Source organism: Rhincodon typus, chromosome 13, assembly GCF_021869965.1.
Source record: "Rhincodon typus isolate 14 chromosome 13, sRhiTyp1.1, whole genome shotgun sequence".
NCBI lineage: Eukaryota > Metazoa > Chordata > Chondrichthyes > Orectolobiformes > Rhincodontidae > Rhincodon > Rhincodon typus.
In genome coordinates, this window is record NC_063344.1 from 19,297,768 (window position 1) to 19,316,777 (window position 19,010).

The 19,010-nt window shown below is 42.4% G+C and overlaps 1 long non-coding RNA gene across 1 annotated transcript in view; it reads right to left on the reverse strand.

The window, feature by feature from the left end:
• Positions 1-19,010, reverse strand: part of LOC125484751 — a 62,135-nt gene that overhangs the window by 41,695 nt on the left and 1,430 nt on the right. Inside the window, exon 2 of the long non-coding RNA XR_007263566.1 lies at positions 17,467-17,612. This is a non-coding gene — a long non-coding RNA (uncharacterized LOC125484751). The remainder of the gene's footprint in view (positions 1-17,466; positions 17,613-19,010) is intronic.

The following is a 19,010-nucleotide window of genomic DNA, read 5'->3' on the forward strand; positions in this document are numbered from 1 at the left end:
AGTGCTGGATGTAGGAAATCTGTCTAATAATATAGAAACAATGGAGGAGTCAAGAGTTGATAGTGTGGTAGAACTGGATGTCATTAGTGTACATATGAAAATTGACTTTATTCTGCCACATATGTTCCTGAGGGGCACCATACAGATGTGAAAGTATGAGGTGGCCAAGTATGGATCCTTGGCAACACCGGAGGTAACGATTTGGCAGCAGGACAAGAAACCATTGCAAGCTATTCACTGGCCATAATTAGATTGTTACAAAGGCAATCAGGTGAGAGCAGTCACATGCAGGGGCTGGAGGATTCATGTCTGGAGTCAATGTAATGAACCTTCTTTGAATTGCTCCAATGCAACAAAAAGCCCACAGCTGCAAGCAGTAGTCTAGATATGATCTCACTCATTCCATGCACCATTGTAACAAGACTTTCCTACACATAAAGTTTCAGTGTTTCATTTACAAACCACTCAGATATCTCTATACAGCAGCGTTCTTTAATCTCTCTCCAGTTAAGTGATACATTGCTTTTCTATTCTTCCCACTGAGGTGGCTCTCTTCCCATCTTCCCACAGTATACTCCATCTGTCATTTTTTTGCCCATTCACTTAATCTATTCATACATATTTTGTTATGATTCACTGGGGTAGTGCAATGGAAATCAAGCCCTGCTATTCCTGGATTAGTCACAAAAGTTAAAGATTTTATAAAGTATACAAGGTTCCCATATTTAACTGACTTTCAGATCCAGATTGACAGGGAGCACTGACTAAGTTTCTTACTGAACAAGAATTACTAATTATTACAAGTAATTAGATTCTAGCTTCAGATAAACAGTTATAAACTGTCGGCAGATAACTCTAATTAAAGCTATCTCCTTATAAATGCATGCACGTGCACACACACACATGCACAAACACACAGACAATAGGGCAGAGGGGAACAATAATTCAGCAGATTTAGATCTTTTAGATTTTAGATTTTACTGTCACGTGTACTTAAGGGCAGGAGTACAGTGAAAACTGTACAATGTTGCTACACATAGCGCCATCTTAGGTACCAAATACCAAGTACAAAAACTTAGGTGCAAAGTAGTAAGAGAAACGAGAGTTTAAAAGTTAAGCATTACTTCACAGAAAGATAAAGAAATAAGGTAATAGTTAATATTAAAGTCTTTTTAGTTTAAACTAGGAGAATAAAGTAATAAGTAAGAATTTCAACGGCCTTTGATGAGTCCTCCACTTGACTTGCTGTCCGGGAAACCTCAGACGTTTGTTCTCGATGCCGTTGCCACAGACATTGCCGCTGCTGCTGAAACTGTCGCCTCTCCAATCTCTCCTGGTGCCTCAGGAACACGCCCGGGCAGGATCCACTCGCACGCCAAACCAGGAAACCGCCATGAGTCTCCAAGAGACCGACCAACATACCGCTGAGAAACCAGGTTGAGAGGGCTGAGAGACCCACCACGAGCCACCAAGAGACCAGGCCGGGATCTGCCACAAGCCGCTAAGAGACCAGGCTGGTACCTGCCATGAGCTGTTGAGAGATGAGGCTGGGACCCACCATGAGCCACTGAGAGACCAGGCCAGGGCTCACCATGAGCCGCTGAGAGACCAGGCTGGGACCCACCAAGAGACCAGGCTGGGAACCTTCAAGAGCTGCCAAGAGTCCAGGCTGAGAGACGCCATGCCGCCAAGAGACCAGACCGGGACCTGCCACCACCGAGAGACCTGGCTGGGACCCACCACGAACTGCCAAGAGACCAGACTGAGACTGCCACAGGTGACGTGAGCAGCAAGAGGGGAAAAGTACCAGAAATGGGGAAGAAAAAGAAAAGAAAGGGGAAAAAGGGATAGAAATGGGAAATAAACAGAAGGAGCGAAGGAGCTCCAATTGGAGCATCCTACTCCGCTGCCAACAGGTTCTGTTACTGAAATAATCCTTATGACTCTTCTGCGGTCAGCTTATTGCATTAATCATCTTTCTCTGGATGTTTCACTGGTTGCTAAGAGAAACAAGTTGGCTGGTTCACTTGTAAAATGTCTCTGATTTATCAGTTAGAAGTCACAGGTTGCATCAATTATTGCAGGAAAGACAAACATTTTTCAGCTTTAAAATGAGGTTTGACTGTAAATAACAGAGAGACTGCCCCAAAGTTGGGGAAGAACTGAACATGTCTCTCCTTCTCTCTGTAACTTGTTCCCAGCCCCAAGCTGTTCAGTTACCCAAGAACAAAGCACACAGTTGTTGACAGGCAAGAAGGTCTCTATCATTGTTAAGTGATCACTTGTCCATAGACCAGGTAACTTCCAGTTGCCAGCAAATGCTGCATCAGTCCACTCCCTCGGCTCCAAATCAACTACAACTCAGTTACAAAATGTATGCAATGGGAGTCAGGTTACTTGCTTTCAAGACATACAGCCAACCTTTCAAACACTGGTTTAAAATAGCTCTTTCTCATTTCATTCTACAGGTTTCTTTTTAAAGAAAAATACACAAAATAAAGTGACATGGTCCTTACACTTTGCAGTCTGTTTGTGCTCACTTCACAACTTGTTTTTCATTCTATTTTTGTAGACAGCAATTAGCAACAAATTTGGTTACAATACACTCAGTCCCGTCATCCAACACTGAAAATAACTGAGGCCTCAGCACCATTCCTTGTGGCACCCTGCTTCTGGCCAATGTTGAAATGATCCACTTACCTCTGTTTTCTGTTATTTGGTCAATCTTCTATACATGATTACATAATAGCTCCAAAAACAGGATCCCTTGTAGTTTACAATAATTATTTATGTGGTACCTTATGGAATGCCCTTGGAAATTCAAAAACACTGGATCTACTGTTTACCCTTCTCTATTCTGTTTGTTATATTGGCAAAGAACTCAAATAAATAGGTCAAACATGATTTCCCTTCCGCTAACTATGTTGACTCTACCTGATTGTGTTACAACTTTCTAAATGTCTTGCTGTTACTTTCTGACTAAAATATTGCAATATCCCAATGATAGATGTTAGGCTACTTACCTATAGCTTTCCCTGATGATCATCATCATAGAATCATAAAATTTTACGGTACATAAGGGGGTCATTCAGCCCATATGTCTGTACTAGCTCCTAAAACAGCTGCCTAGCTAGCCCCATTCTCTATCTCTATCTCTATCTCTGCAGTCATCTGAATTCATCATTTCCAAACAGCTATCTAGCTCTTTTGGCAAACCTGCTATGGAATCTACCTCCACCACTCCCCCAGGCAGCGCATTCCAAATCCTCTCAACTCTCGAAAGTAAAGAAGTTTCTCCTTCTCTCACTCCTACCTCTCTTCCTGACAATCTTGAAATCTCACATACTACCTAGTGGAAACAGAATATTCTTCTTTACCCTGTCAAAATTGTTCATAATTTTAGATAGCTCAATAAGGTCACCTCTCAATCTTCTCTGCACAAAGGATATTCTCCCAAATTTCTCTAATCTTTCCTTGTATCTAAAATCCCTCATTCTGGTATCATTCTAGTAAATCTCCTTTGCACTCTATCCAGGACTTTGACTTCCTTCCTTAAATAAAGTGCTCAGAACTAAACACAATATTCCAAATGTGGTCTGACCAATGACTTGTAGAAGTGTACCATCACTTCCTTGATTTAATACTCTACGCCTCTATTTATAAACCCAAGGATCCTTTAAACTTCCTTAATAACTGTTGCAACTTGCCTGGCCACCTTCAGGGAATTATGCACTTGAACCACAGGGTCTCTCTGCTCTTGTACACCCCTCATTGATCCTGTATTGTCTCTCCATGCTTCTTCTATCAAAACGCATTACCACACATTTCTTGACATTGAAATTAATTTGACAGGTGTCTGCTCATTGGCCAACTTGTCAATGTCACTCTGAAGTTGCCCAGCATCATCCTCACAATATACTATTCTCCCTACTTTAGTACCACCTGCAATTTTAGAGATTTTGCCCCTAACACCCAACCCCGACTCATTTATATAAACCAGAAAAAGCAAGAGTCCCAACTCTAATCCCTGGGCAATATCATTTTCAAATATCCCTGATCTGAGAAATGCCCATCTCTACTTATTCTCTGTTTTTTATCTTTTAGCCAACTTCTAATCTATTCTGCCAATGACCAATCAATCCCAAACACTTCAAATTTGCGAATCAACCTGCCACGTGGCACCTGTATCAAATGCTTTCTGAAAGTCCAAATATAGAGCATCCTCAGTATTACCCTCATCCACTGCCTGTGTCATCTCGTCAAAAAATTCAGTCAAATTTGTCAGATATAACCTGCCCTTTACATGTTGACTGTCTGGTATTAATTTATTTATCATTTAAATGCCTCAGACCCTTTTGGGCCCTGATTTTCTACAATTGCTAGGATGCTCTCAGTGTCTCCTACCTTGAAGAAAGGCAGGTGGCTTGAAACATTTGGCTGAATGTTATGTTTCTTTGGCTGTGTGCCTGTTCATCGAGTCTTGTGGAGGTCTCCATGCTGCAAGGCCTAGTGCAATTTCTTCATGTATCATCAAACTCAGCTCATTAACTAGCTACCCCTCTCCTATGGCACTGCTCTCACCTAATTCTAGCCCCACACTACCACTTACCATTCCTGGACAAACTCGCCATTGAACAGATATCTGCCAAAAGACCGGCATCCCTAACGCTTGTGCCATTTTTAAAAGACTGCTATGCATTGGGACATGCTTTGGAAATCTGGTGTTGCTCTTACTGGGAATGTATTGACACAACAGCCACACTACTGACAGCACATAGCCAGCATGATTGATATTCCAACACACATAACAACCCCCTTCTCTCATCCTAGTCACTGTTTAGAACATAGAACAGTACAGCACAGTACAGGCTCTTCGGCCCACGGTGTTGTGCCAACCTATTATCCTACTCTAGGATCAAACTACACTGCATACCCTACAGTTTACTATCATCCATGTGCCTATTCAAGAGTCGCTTAAATGTCCCTAATGTATCTGACTCCACTGCGATCGCTGGCAGCGCATTCCACTCACCCACCACTCTCTGTGTAAAGAACCTACCTCTGACATCTCCTCTATACCTTCCTCCAATTAGCTTAAAATTATGACCTCTCGTGATAGCCATTTCCACCCTGGGAAAAAAGTCTCTGGTTATCCACTCTATCTATTCCTCTAATCATCTTGTAAACCTCTATCAAGTCACCTCTCATCCTTCTTCACTCCAATGAGAAAAGCATTAGCTCCCTCAGCCTTTCCTCATAAGACTGCCCTCCAGTCCACGCAGCATCCTGGTAAATCTCCTCTGCACCCTCTCTAAAGCTTCCACATCCTTCCTATCATGAGGCGACCAGAACTGAGCACAATATTCCAAGCATGTTCTAACCAGGGTTTTACAGAGCTACAGCATAACTTTGTGGTTCTGAAACTCAATCCCCCTGCCAATGAAAGCCAACACACCATATGCCTTCTTAACAACCTTATCAACTTGAGTGGCAACTTTGAAGGATCTATGGACGTGGACCCCAAGATCCCTCTGTTCCTCTGCTCTGCTAAGAATCCTGCCATTAACCCTGTATTCTGCATTCAAATTCGACCTTCCAAAATGAATTACTTCACACTTTTCCGGATTGAATTCCATCTGCCATTTCTTTGCCCAGGTCTGCATCCTGTCAATGTCCCGTTGCAATCTACAACCACCTCCACACTATTCATAACTCCACCAGCCTTCGTGTCATCAGCAAACTTACTAACCCACCCTTCCACTTCCTCATCCAAGTCATTTATAAAGATCTCAAAGAGCAGAGGTCCCAGATCAGATCCCTGCGGAACACCACTGGTCATCGAGCTCCAGGCTGAGTACTTTCCATCTACTACTACCCTCTGTCTTCTATTGGACAGCCAATTCTGTATCCAGACAGCCAAACTTCCCTGAGTCCCATGGCTCCTTACTTTCTGAATGACCCTACCATGGGAAACCTTATCAAATGCCTTCCAAAAATCCATATACACCACATTCACTGCTCTACCTTCATCAATATGTTTTATCACATCCTCAAAGAATTCAATAAGGCTTGTGAGGCATGACCTGCCCCTCACAAAGCCATGCTGACTATTTCTAACCAAACTATGCTTTTCCAAATAATCATAAATCCTGTCTCTCAGAATCCTCTCCAATAATTTGCCCACCACAGAAGTAAGACTAACTGGTCCGTAATTCCCAGGATTATCAATATTCCTTTTCTTGAACAAGGGAATAATGTTTGCCACCCTCCAATCATCTGGTACTACTCCAGGGGACAGTGAAGATGCAAAGATCATCGCCAAAGGTGCAGCAATCTCTTCTCTTGCTTCTCTTTGTAAGCTTGGGTATATCCTATCTGGCCCAGTGGACTTATCTATCCTCATGTTTTTCAAAATTTCTAGCACATCCTCCTACCTAACATCAACCTGTTCAAGCATATCAGCCTGTTTCACGCTGTCCTCACAAACAACAAGGTCCCTCTCGCTAGTGAATACTGAAGCAAAGTATTCATTAAGGACATTCCCTACCTCCTCCGACTCAGGCACAAGTTCCCTCTACTATCCCTGATTAGCCTTACCCTCACTCTGGCCATCCTCTTGTTCCTCACATAAATATAGAACGCCTTGGGGTTTTCCTTAATCCTACTCGCCAAGGCTTTTTCATGCCCCCTTCTAGCTCTCCTAAGTCCATTCTTCAGTTCCTTCCTGGATACCTTGTAACTCTCTACAGCCCTGTCCAATCCTTGCTTCCTCAACCTTAAGGAAGCTTCCTTCTTCCTCTTGACTAAATGTTCCACATGTATTGTCATCCAACGTTCCTTCACCTTACCATCCCTCTCTTGCCTCAGTGGGACAAACCTATCCAGCACTCGCAGCAAGTGCTCCCTCAACAAACTCCACATTTCTATCGTGCATTTCCCTGAGAACATCTGTTCCCAATTTATGTTCCATAGTTCCTGCCAAATAGCATTCTAATTCCCTCTGCCCCAATTAAAAACTTTCCCATACCGTCTGCTCCTATCCCTCTTCATGACTATAGTAAAAGTCAAGGAGTTGTGATCACTATCATGGAAATGCTCTCCCACCAAGAGATCTAACACCTGGCCTGGTTCGTTGCCATGCACCAAATCGAATATGGCCTCCCCTCTAGCCAGCTTATCTACATATTGAGTCAGGAATCCTTCCCGGACACACCTGACAAAATCTGCTCTATTCAAACTTTTTGCACGAAGGAAGTTCTAATCGATATTAGGGAAGTTGAAGTCACCCATGACAACAACCCTATTATTTCTGCTGATTTCCACAATCTGCCTCCTAATCTGTTCCTCAGTGTCTTTGTTGCTATTGGGGTTCTATAGAAAACTCCCAATAATGTGACTGCTCCTTTCCTGTTTCTAATTGCCACCCATACTGACTCAGTAGATAAACCCTCCCCGATGACCTCCATTTCTGCAGATGTGATGCTATCCCTGATTAGCAATGCCAATCCCCCACCTCTTTTACCTCCCTCTCTATTTCTTTTGAAACACCTAAACCTCAGAACATCCAACAACCATTCCTTCCCATTGTGATATACAAGTCTCCATAATGGCCACAACATCGTAGCTCCAAGTACTGATCCATGCTCTAAGTTCATCACCCTTATTCCTGACACTTCTTGCATTAAAATAGCCACACTTCAATCCATCACACTGACTGCAACTTTGCCCTATCAACTGTCTATCCTTTCTCACAGACTCTCTGCATGCTGTATCTGCCTGTACACCAGCTACCCGATCCCCGATCCGTAGCTCTAGTTCCCATCCCCCTACCAAACTATTTTAAACCCTCTCGAAGAGCTCGAACAAACCTCCTACCCAGGATATTGGTGCCATTTCAGTTCAGATGCAACCCATCCTTCTTGTACAGGTCCCACGTTCCCCAGAAGGTATCCCAATGATCCACATATCTGAAACCTCCCTTCTACACCAGTTCTGTAGTCACATGTTCAGCTGCACTCACTCTCAATTCTTAGCCTCACTAGTCCATGGCACCAGTAGTAATCCTGAGATTACTACTCTGATTGTCCTGCCTTTTAGCTTCCAACCTAACTCTCTATATTCACTTTTCAGGTCCTCTTCCCTTTTCCTAGTTATGTCATTGGTACCGATGTGTACCACGGCTTCTGGCTGCTCACACTCCCCATTAAGAATCCTGTAGACTTGAACCCAGACATCCCTGACCCTGGCACCCAGGAGGCAACATACCATCGGGGAGTCTCATTCACGACCACAGAATCTCCTTCTGTTCCCCTAACCATTGAATCCCCTATCACTATCGCTCTCCTATTCTCCCCCACTCCTATCTGAGCCACAGAGCCAGACTCAGTGCCAGAGACCTGGCCACTATGGCCTTCCCCTGGTAGTCGCCCCGCGTCTTCCCAACAGTATCCAAAGCGATATACTTATTACTGCAGGGAACAGCCACAGGGGATCCCTGCACAGTCTGCCTATTCCCTTTCCCTCTTCTGATGGTCACCCAGCTACATTTATCCTGTAACTTAGGTGTGACTACCTCACTATGATTCCTCTCTATCACCCCCTTGTTCTTACACATCTCCAGAGCAGATGGGACTTGAACCCAGGACCCTCTGATTCAGAGGTAGGGGCATTACCACTGTTCCACTAAATGAAGAGCCCCTAAATTAATTAATTAATTAATTAACTAACAAGTAATTCGGACTCATCTGGGTTTAACCACCAGGTTACGCAGTTTACCTGCTCTTAGCTACCTCTGTATAAAGACCTTCTCTAAGTCACTGCTATTTTGTCTAAGTTCCTACCAGACATCCCCAGCTACCCCGTCCCCTGATCTGTAGCTCTAGTTCCCATCCCCCTGCCAAACCATTTTAAACCCTCTCGAAGAGGTCTAGCAAATCTCCTGCCCAGGATATTGGTGCCCTTCCAGTTCAGGTGCAACCCGATCTTCTTGTACAGGTCCCACCTTCCCCAGAAGGTATCCCCAATGATCCACGTATCTGTCATTGTCATTGTCCAGTTGGGGAACATCGCATTCAGGAAAGCAATCGCGCGTTTAAAAATATGAGGTTTATTAACAGCAAGCAAAAGCAAACACCAACAAAATATGTAGAGGCTGCAGCTCACCACCACATTGCAAACCAAATGCTGGCATAATGACCAACAAATATTCTACAGTATTTGATGGTCTGCTGTACCCAGCTCTCATCTACTGGAACCGATGTCCTGTCTGGTTTGTAGCACATGACAAATGCATAAGGGTATCTTCCTTTTCCCCAAATGTCCTCATCCTTTTCGTTGGAAGGCTGCTCCAATTCTCCCAGGTTAACAGCATCGACTGCATTGCCTGCTCCAGCAGTGCAAAGCACAGTAGGAATGATGGAGCACACTTTGTCTGGACTAAACAGGATGGTGCTCCTCAATCAGTCCAAGCAGCTGAACGTGTCGTGATCCCAGTAAATAGCATGTGCACCAATTTGGTGCAGTTACTATGCTGGCTGATGGACCAATACATTACATCAAAAAAAGAGTGTCCGCTGCGCTTCAAATCCTTTCCCATTCCAGACCCACTTCGATCATTTAAGTTTTCATTACATTAAGTAAACTTCATTGTCATACCTACAGAAGAGATAATCAAGTGATATTCCCCAAGTCCCACAGTACTGTTGGAAATTTCACATGTGATGAGATGCTTTTGGCCAGCATTCAACTCTTTTTAAGTCATTGCCACTAAATTCTGAAGCATTGTGATTCCAATGTTAGGGTTAAACAAAAATTACACAATGCAAATTACCTTTGACCAGTATTTGGAGCTTGCGCATGTTCACCCAGCAGTCTACTTCCAGCAATTTCTATTTTTATTTCTGATTCCAACATCTGCATTATTTTTCTTTTGTTTCCATTCTCTTTAGTGTTATGAGTCAATATTTATCCCTTAAGCCATATCACTAAGACAGTTTATCTGGTCATTATCACATTATTGTTTTGGGGAGCTAGCTGTGTGCAAATTGCCCACTGCACTTTCTTCATTAAACAGGTACAATACTTCAAAAAGTATTTCATTGGCTGTTAAGTGTTATGGGGCATTCTGGGATGATGAAAGTGTGTTGTATAATGGTGACTATGGGCATTCAGTTCTCATCAGTTCTGAGGAAGGGTCACTGAACCCGAACTGTTAACTCAGATTTCTCTCCACAGATGCTGCCAGGCCTGCTCAACTTTTCCAGCACTTTCTGTTATCTTTCTGATTTCCAGCATCTGCAGTTCTTTTGGTTTGCATTTAGCTCTGCATAGATCAAAACCTCCCCAGAGTTAGTAAGAGAATAGACAAGATGAAGCTTCTTCCCATTGTGGAGGGATCAATGACGAGGAAGAGGCAGGAGATTTAGAGGGGATGTGAGGAAAACATTTTTCACCCAGAGGGTGTTGGGAATCTGGAGCTCACTGCCTGTAAAGGAAAGGCAGAAACTGTCATACATTTAAGAAGTATTTAGATGTACATTGCAATGCCAAGACATGCAAGTCCGTGGCCAATTGCTAGGCCATAAGACCATACAATATAGGAGCGGAATTAGGCCATCAGCCCATAGAGTCTCCTCTGGAATTCAATCATGGCTGATATGTTTCTCAACCCCATTCTTCTGTCTTCTCCCTACAATCCTTGATCCACTTACAAATCAAGAACCTATCTATCTTTATCTAAAAGACACTCAATGACTTGCCCTCCACAGCCCTCTGCAGCATTGAGTCTCACACATTAAATACCCTCTGGCTGATGAAATACCTCCTCATCTCTGTTTCAAAGGGTTGGCCCTTCACCCTAAGGCTGTGCCCCTGGGTCCTAGTTTCTCCTACTTGTTGAAACATCTTCTCCATGTGTGCTGTATCCTGGCCTCTCAGTATTCTGTAATTTTCAACGTGATCTCCCCTTGATCCTTCCAAACTCCATTGAGTACAGGGTGCTCCTCGTATGACAAACTCTTTGTTCCTGGGATCATAGTTGTGAACCTCCTGTGGACACACCTCAAATGCCAGCACATCCTTCCTTAGATATGTGACCAAAACTGGGATTAGAATAGTTAGGTGGTTGTTTTTGTTGGTGCAGACTCAATGTGCCGAAATGCCTTTTTTTGGCTGTAGACCTCTACAAATCTAAGGACACATCTGGTACAGTAATGTCCTTTAGAGAAGAAAATCTGCTGTCTTTACTTGGATTGGCCTACATGTACCTCCTGACTCCACATTCTTAACTGCTCCCAATGGCAATTATAGGCGGAAAGCAAATTCCTGCAATACCCACCATACCATGAAAGAAAATACAAAAAGGTTTATCTATTCGTCCAGTAAAGGACAATCCAGGCTATTACATGGGGATTAATAGCATACCAATCACATTTGCTCAGGTCTCATACTAGTGCCTCTACCTCTGGGCAAAAAGTTTTGGGTTTAAGTTCCACCTGCCATGGCAGTGTGTCATAACATGTCCAAACATGGTGACTTTAAAGAATGATAAAAACAAAAATTTCATCAAGTTGCAGGGAGAAAAAGAATCCCTGAACATAATGAGGGAGACAGGAATCATAAAATAGCTATAGCACAGAAGGGCTGTGACTTAGTGTGTAGCACTCTCTATGATACAGAAGGCAGTAGGTTCAAGTCCCAGACAATACACAAGCTATAATCTAAACTGACAGTTGAGTCGTTTATTGTAGTCAAAGGTGTTGGGGGGCTGAACTCTGTATAATAGTGCACTATGTTTGGCATAACACTCCTCCCTGCTGCGTATTAACCTTTTTAAATCTTATTAATAACAGGTTTTACTTAACAGGCTCATCTTCAGTTTTATCCTGAAGTTACAGCTCCCTCTGCTGTATGTCTGTGCATGTGGCTCTCAGCTGGTGTTCAGACAATATTCAACCAGTCAAATGCACTTTCATGATCAGACTATTTTTGGCAGGGGGAGTTGAACTCTGCATGACAAATGATGATGTTGGATTATTTTACATGAAGCAGTGTTGTTCCCAACGATAGGGCTCTAGCTCACAGTTATTTAATAACAGCAAACCATGCAATGAATTGACTGCTGGCCATATCACCAGCTGATCCACAACAGAGTCTTAAGTCTAACCACAATATCAACTTGCCAGGCACAGACAAAGCTCAATGTTAAACTGAAGATCCCGTTCTCTTGCCTTAAACCTTGCTACACTACTTGACATGACTTTGAAATATAACCATCCTATCCAAGTGATGTAGCAGATGAATAAAACAGTTCCATGGTCAGATCTTTGAGATGTCAGGAGACATCCTGGGATACTGCAAGCACTAAGACTGGTTTGACAAGAACGGCTAACGCATTTCACATCTTCTTAAAGGAAACAGCTTGCCCTTGTGAGTCCTTGTCGTCCCCAATGGGTCAACTACAAGCATCAAGGCTATAACAGTGCTGATACACACTTCTCTGTGCCTTAAGAGAAATTCTGAATGATTAGATCTGATGAGTTGCAACATCTAACTGAAAGGTATGATCATGCTTTTACAATGTGCAATTGGCCCTCGCACCACAACCTTTGTTTTTACCACAAGTTGATGGAAATGAACAAATCACTGACATGAGAGTAGTAATACAAATGTGGTGGGACCACATTGCTGAACTTCTCAACAAAGATTTTCATGTTACACGAGATTCTCTGCATCAAACTAAGCAGTTACCCAATAAAGAAAACCTTCTTCGTTCCACTGAAGAGGCGACAAAGGCAATTAAATCATCACATAAACACAGCGGTTACAAGGGCAAGTCAGAGGCTAGGAATACTGCAGTGAGTAACTCACCTCCTGACTCCCCAAAGCCTGTCCACCATCTACAAGGCACAAGTCAAGAGTGTGATGGAATACTCCCCACTTGCCTGGATGAGTGCAGCCCCAACAACAATCAAGAAGCTTGACACCATCCAGGACAAAGCAGCCCACTTGATTGGCACTACAACAACAAACATTCGCTTCCTCTACCTCCAATGCTCAGTAGCAGCAGTGAGTACTATCTAGAAGATGCACTGCAGCAATTCACTAAAGACCCTCAGACAGCCCTTTCCAAACCCATGACTACTTCCGTCTAGAAGGACAAGGGCAGCAAATACATGGGAACACCGCTACCTTCAAGTTCCTTCCCAAGCCACTCACCATCCTGACTTGTAAATATATCACCATTCCCTCACTATCACTGGGTCAAAATCCTGGAAATCCTCCCAAAGGGCATTGTGGATCAACCCTCAGCAGGTAGACTGCAACGATTCAAGAAGGCAGCTCACTACCATCTTCTCAAGGGCAACTAGGGACAGGCAATAAATGCTGGTCAGCCAGCAATACCCATATCCCACAAAATGAATAAATAAATAAAACCACCTGGCTAAAAACGTTTCATCACAGATGTGGAATTGTAATAGTACAGAGATTGTCAACAAATTTCAAGAATGTTTAGGATTGGGACACAGTTCCACAAAACCTCCAGGATATCACTTATTCAGCATCTCAAAGCAAAAAGTATTCAAAAATGTTTACAGCAACAATTGTGATTGAGAAACACCTTATATCTCAGTGAATACTCTGACAAAGATTCTATTAAATCTTGCAGATGATGTCCTCCCAGAATCACAATCCAGTTGTAGGGGTAATATAGGATAGTTGTGCAGAAGTCATATCAGACTTGAAATTTTAACTCTGTTTCTTTCTCCACAGATGCAGCTACAACTGCTGACTTTACCCAGTGCTTTCTGTGTTTATTTAATTCTTCAATCTTGCTGAACTGCGTTGAATCCTGTCTGCTATAGTCATCATTGAATACTTCCGCTAAAGACACTCATGGTTAATCAAAGGAATTTGAGAAGAAATCACAAACAATGAGGTCCTTTATTATGCTGGGCTCAACAGCATGGACATCACACTCCAGGAGCTCACCACCATTTTCTCAGGGCAACTAGGGATGGGCAATAAATGCTGGCCAGCTAGCAATGCCCACATTCCACAAAATGAATAATAATTTAAAAAATTTCAACTTGTTTGGGCAGGTGATGTCTCTTGCATGGATGAGTAAAGAATCTGCAACAGATCCAATGTGGAAAGCTGTCTCATGTCAAAAATATTAAAGTGGTTCACATAAATAATCCAGGGTCATCCTGAAAAGGAGCCTTACTAATGTCTGCATTGCGGATCCTTGCTCTCGAGAAACCAGTGCAGCCGACTGAACTACGTGGAAGCAAGCTAAAATTTGGTTCAGCATGTTTCAAGGACCATCTAAGCAAGATTCATAATGTCACAACGTGACCAAAGAAAACCCGAGTTACAGGGGGTCTCCCAAACATCAAAAATGATACCAAGAGCTGCCAGTTCTGGAGAGGTTCATGCCAATTGAGAGGACTCATAGAAGATGATGAAATCACTTATAACTTGGCAACACTCAAACATGGAGTCAAAAATGAACAACCTGCCTTGGTGAGTCAGTAGTTAGCACTGCTGCCTCACAGCACAGGGACCTGGTTCAATTCTAGCCTCGGGTGACCATCTGTGTGGAGTTTGCACATTCACCATGTGTCTGCATAGGTTTCCACCAGGTCATCTGGTTTCCTCCCACAGTCTAAAGATGTGCAGGTTAGGTGGATTGGCCATGCTAAATTGCCCATAGTGTCCAGGGATGTGTAGGTTAGGTGTAGTAGCCATGGGAAATGCAGGGTTACAGGGATAGGATAAGGGGTAAGTCTGGGATGCTGTTTGGAGAATCGGTGTGGAGTGTTGGGCCAAATGGCCTGTTTCCACACTGTATGGATTCTATGCAACCTAAATGATTACATACCAGGATTTTAACAGGAAGTTGAGGGATTGTATTCCATATCTTGCCCAATTTTTGGTGAAAGCCGCAAACTAGGTGCCCTGATGAGAACTCTTTTCCCTTAAATATTTTTATTTCATGAGATAATATGCTATTGCAAAGATCTGAACCAAACTCTAAAACTGATATGAACAAGTTGGAAAGACGTACATATCTGTAGCATCTTTCACAAATTCAGCATGTTACAATATGCTTTCCAGCCAATTAAATATAGTAACTGTCATAACGTAGGAAATGCAACAGCCAATTTGCATTGCAAGCTCCCAATAACAGCAATATGATCATGGCCTGATTTTTTGTATTATATGGTGTTGCTTGAGAGGTAAATTTTGGCCAGGAGACAGGGAAAACTCTTCTGCACTTCTTCAAAGAGTGGCCATCGGATTTTCTTTTAACATCCACCTGAGGGACAGGATCTTGGTTTAACATTTAATTCAAAAGATGGCACTTCTGGCAGTGCAGCACTCTGGCCATATTGCACTGGGAGTGCCAGCCTAGATTTTATATTTAATACTCTGGAATGGGACTTGACCCCATGTTACCTAAATATAACTCAGTAGGTCAGAGTGCAATCAAACTGGCCAAGGCTAATAGTCCAGTAAACTCCTGACATTTTGAGAATTCAAATTCATCTTTTAAAATGTATAGAAACCTAACTGCATCAGCATAAATATGTCACTGCCTAATCAATGTTCCTTCAGAGAAGAAAGCACGCTTTCTAACCTAGTCTGGACCCATACAAGTCTCCAGTCCCACATCCACATCTTAGCTACCATTTGCAGTGGTCTAGCAAGCCACTCAGTTGTAGTCAATCACAAGAAGGCTCACCACTATCTGTTGAGAAGCAAGGTCCTAAGATCAAGCCCTGAGGTGGCTCAGCTCTGTCCAAGTGATATGTACATAGAACAGATTAATTAAAAGCATGAGTAAGCCATTCAATCACTTTAGGCTGCTTTTTTCATTTTTCTGATGAAGGGTCTAGGCCCGAAACGTCAGCCTTTCTGCTCCTATGATGCTGCTTGGCCTGCTGTGTTCATCCAGCTCTGCACTTTAGGCTGCTCTTCATTTGCTAAGATCATTGCTGATCTAATGTGGCCTCAGGTCTACTTTCCTGCCCAACCCCTAAACCTTTGACACTCAAGAATCTATCAAACTCAGCTTTAAGAGTAATCATTGATCTTACCTCTACTGTTCATGATCATCAGTATGAGTCGGAGGCAAAACAGAGCTTACAGTAAGTGTCAGTCTCCCTTAGCTCAGAATGAAGGTAAGGAATTAACCAGGCCTTCCATAGAATTAGGCATGCTGAATAATCAATGTGTATCATTCAGAACAGCTTGGAAACTAGCCACTTACAGATTCAAAGGGACAATTTTAACCTCACCCATCCATTGAATATCTGACAGTGCTGGATACAATGTTAGTTTTATTTACATTTTATTGAGGTCAATGTGTAATAAACTGGCATCCAATCCAATTTTGTAATTTTTATTTTAGAACATGTAGATCAAGATTATCCCCAAAGTGTGATGTTCGCTGCCTGGGATGACTCATGATGATTGGACAGCTGGATAGACTACCAAAAATCATGAAATGAGTATTTTCAAAGAGGAGGTGGTAACTTGAGGGGCAAGTGCGCAGATGTTAAAATCTCCAAAAAAAAAGCAACATAATTACCATAATCACCTCTGAAGCAAACCTTGATGGGTTGGAAATTGAAGACAAGCTAGTTAGGTTTTGTCAGAAAACTTCTTCTCCTACTCACACAGCCTTGTCAACAAAGGTTATTAGCATAAGAAAGGCAGTCTCTACTGGTTCATGGTCTTTTATAGCAAAACTCTGCAGAGTTGGAGCCAGTCTTAAAATACCAACTTGTTTGCAAACCTTTCAATACTCGGGTCATGATTCTTCCAAGATGTGCTTCCAAATCAAGTGCTTACAAGGAGCTGTGCCATATTATTACATTGACAGGCTTTAAATCAATACATTTTCAAGGAATATGTTGGCAAAGAGAATGGCTTTGATAGTTAAGTCAGGTTTCAATATTTCTAGAAGTCATCAAAACTGAGTAAAAGGGGACATTGACAGTACAGATACATAGTTGCCTCACCGAACATTATGCAGGATACGCCAAGACTTTACAAACCAAGGTAAAAGATATAAAAGTAAAGATGGTGAACTTTTTAAAAAGAGATAGTAGGAACTGCAGATGCTGGAGAATCTGAGATAACAAGGTGTAGAGCTGGATGAACACAGCAGGCCAAGCAGCATCAGAGGAGCAGGAAAGCTGACGTTTCGGGCCTAGACCCTTCTTCAGAAATGGGGAGGGGAAGGGGGTTCTGAAATAAATAGGGAGAGAGGGGGAGGTGGATAGAAGATGAATAGAGGCGAAGATAGGTGGAGAGGAGACAGACAGGTCAAAGAGGCGGGGATGGAGCCAGTAAAGTGAGTGTAGGTGGGGAGTTAGGGAGGAGATAGGTCAGTCCAGGGGGGACGGACAGGTCAAGGGGGCGGGATGACATTAGTACTTTTTAAAAATACTGTTTTACCTCAACTGGAATATTGTGTCCAAATCTGTGTACTGTTATGATTCTGATGGGTGGAGTATGGAGGTAATCACGTCCCAGCACGCCTCCAGACTTCCTAAAGTGTTAATGTCCAACTGAATCTCCAAGATAGTTACTTTCACTATTATCTAGGAGAGAAAAAGGACTCTCACCAAGTTTCATCAATAATCATAGAACATTTTTATTATGAACAAACTTTGTCTTTTACAAGTGACAAAATGTAATCACTGCAAACCTTTTATTAACTGGCACCTGTGGGACCAGGACTGTACCAGGTGATCAAATATTCTGCATGGTCAAGAGGTCCACGTAATCAATGTAAAAACACATATTAAGTAATAGAGACGTAATGCAGGGAGTATACATACCACTGTTATATTTTATTTACAGCATGAATCAATGAAATAATAATGGAACTTTGCTTTAAATAAAACTGAGCAGCAGACAATCTTCCCACTCACACTCTCAACTGACTACTCGGATACAGTAATATGCAGTAAATAATACAGTAAACCTCTGGTATTTCAGGTATGTAATTTTTGCTGGTTTATCAAGACTGCCAGTTCATAAGGTGTCGGTTAAATTTTAAGTTTTCCGTATTAACTACTGCTATGCAAACTTAGAGTATATCCCTTTTAAATGCAAACACACGCACATTCATACACAGTCAGCACATGTTGAGTTCCAAAACATAACATGGTAAACTCTCTGCACTCTGGGCCCAGACCTCTATTGTCTTCCAATTTTCATTCAAAAATAAAAATCTTTACTTAACAGCATCTTAGGTTTTGTCTAGTACATCCTCATCAGCGGTATGACCCTTTGATCTCTTACTTATAAATTCTGTGTCTGACACTACTTCTCTCATTAACATCTGAAGAAGGAGTAAGACTCCGAAAGCTTGTGTTTTCAAATAAACCGGTTGGACTATAACCTGGTGTTGTGTGATTTCTGACCTTGTCCACCCAAGTCCAACACCGGCACCTGCACATCCTGAATTACCCATGCAATGAGAACATTCTACTAGATTTCCTAATTATTTCCTTTGCCTGCATACTAACCATTTGCAATTTATGTGTTAGGACACTCAGATCTCTTAATATCACAGAGCTCTGCATCTGTCATCATGAAGACACCTTCCTTCTAATTCTTCATGCCAAAATGGACAATTTCACATTTTCCCACTGTATTTCCCATTGTATTTCATTTGCTAGATCTTTGTCATCCTTACTTACCTTTTTATATATCCTGTCATAGCTTCATGATGCTCTTTCTACAACTTACGTTTCTAATCATCTTTGTGTCATCAGCAAATTTAACTTTCTCTCTTGCCTTATCTCAACTCATTGATTTATGACATCTTCCAAAATGAGGAAGAGCTAACATGAGGAAGTATATTTTTAAGCAGCAAGTGGTTAGGCCTGATGAGATCTCAGTGGCTGGCTCTGTCTGAGTCTATTAACCTGATGAGATCCCAGTGCCTGACCCTGCTTGTGTCTATCTACCTGATGAGATCCCAGTGCCTG